The sequence below is a fragment of the Rutilus rutilus genome, assembly GCF_951802725.1.
Source record: "Rutilus rutilus genome assembly, chromosome: 3".
Lineage (NCBI taxonomy): Eukaryota > Metazoa > Chordata > Actinopteri > Cypriniformes > Leuciscidae > Rutilus > Rutilus rutilus.
The window spans coordinates 4,512,247-4,514,158 of NC_140211.1; positions in this window are offsets into that span (position 1 = coordinate 4,512,247).

The following is a 1,912-nucleotide window of genomic DNA, read 5'->3' on the forward strand; positions in this document are numbered from 1 at the left end:
TTAATGGATAGAAGATGCACTACAGTGTTATGGTTGTTAATCAGCAAAACATGACTGACTAAAAGATTGATTCGTCAAATTTAAGAATTGATATTCCTTCATAAAAATAAGAAGCGAATAAAAAAATGAGGAAAAGTTATTTTTACCCAGCCCTATTTTAAATCAAAATTCATATGGATTATGCGGGGGAAAAACGCAAACTAAATCAATTATTCTACTATAATTAGCAGAGATTTATTATAATGATTTGCCTTTATAATAATGAAAACAATTACATGAAAAAGTAGAATGACTTATGTTTGGAGATTAATTATGATTGAGTCAAAAAAGTTAAGGAAAATTGATTTAAAGAATTAGGAATGTTTTTTGGAGTTGTAATAATTAAAAGGGGTTATTATTCTGTTGTGTACTTCCCATATTAAGAAGATAATGAAAACTAATTTTAGAGGGCAACTAAATCATATATTATTAAGATTGGGCTTATATACCAAATTAAGATTTACAATCATTGGACGTTGATTGAAGTACCTCGGATAAGGATGAAGAAGAAAATGAATAAGCCAGATCGGTGTCTGGGTCGAAGAGGATATCTACACCGCAAGAAGAACTTTTAATTGTATAAGGGATTTTTGTGTTTGACATGTTCTACATAACTGTGACAATAAGACAATGCTGAACCAATTTCATCCACACACTTGTAACAATGTTTGATTTTTGATTAGGGAGGATTCGAGTCTTTTACTTTCTCCATTGAAAAGGAAAAAACAACTGAAAGAAAGAAAAATGTATGGAGAAAGATGTTTGGCTTGATTGCTCCTCCGGAGTATGGTGGCATAATTTCAGTCATTGAAAATAAGAATGAGTGACTTAATTTAGTCACTAAGGTAGTATAACTGAAGGGACTGGATTTTGAAACTACACTCTGGAAAGGATAGCGAATGTGGGGCTTAAATAAGCCCCAGAGGAGGGAATGTTGAAGATTTTATTATTTAGAAAATAAGTAATTTATCTGGTTTTTGTACACTATTATTTCCTTGTCTGTGGGTGACTTTGGCTTGACTTTGGAACCTGAGAGCTGTGTTGTTGCAGCAGAAAATTCTATTTCAGCAATGTCACATGGTACAAAACTATTTCTCAAAATACCTATAGAATGTATTACCATGTTTGGGAGAAGGATGTAGGTATATACGTTTGCTGGAGGGCCTTTCTGGAGGGTCTTTTCTGCAGAGGGACACTCGGCTTTGTTTTGTTAATAAAGTCTATTTTTTTTCTGATGTCAAATATCTTTGAAGTCATTCCCCTGAAAAGAATTTAACCACAACATAAGTAAAGGCTCTAGACAGTTTTTTTGTGTTAATTTCTATTTCTTGTCGCTGTGCAGGCTCTTTATTGTATAACAGTGAACAGCCCTTAATTTATGTGCCGTAGATCGTTTTGTTGCATTACGAATGAAAGCAGTATCAATAATGTAAAATATGTGATGTGCAGTCAAGTTCGGGTGTGTGTATGTTGTTTTAACGAGTGTTCTCTATACGCTTGTGATTCGTGGAGTTTTAACGAGTTTTATAGACATTGTTTCTTATTCAAAAGTGGTGTTTGGCAACTTTGCATATCGCAGAGCATGAAACATATTTTGTGTTCGTCCATTTGTGCAAGAGAATTTAACCCTTTAAGCATGCGCGATGTTTCAGATAGTAGCCTATGGCAAGTGTAAACACATGATTCGGATATGGGTCACAATTTAAAGAACGTGTAAACAGACAGTCAAAAAAATCGGATATAGGCAACAAATCAGAATTGGGCATCAAGACCTGCAGTGTAAACGAGGCCTAAGTTAAGAAGGAGCATCACTATGATCTAGCTCAAATGATGATCTAGCTCAAAGCTCAAATGATCTATAGGGAATTTTAAT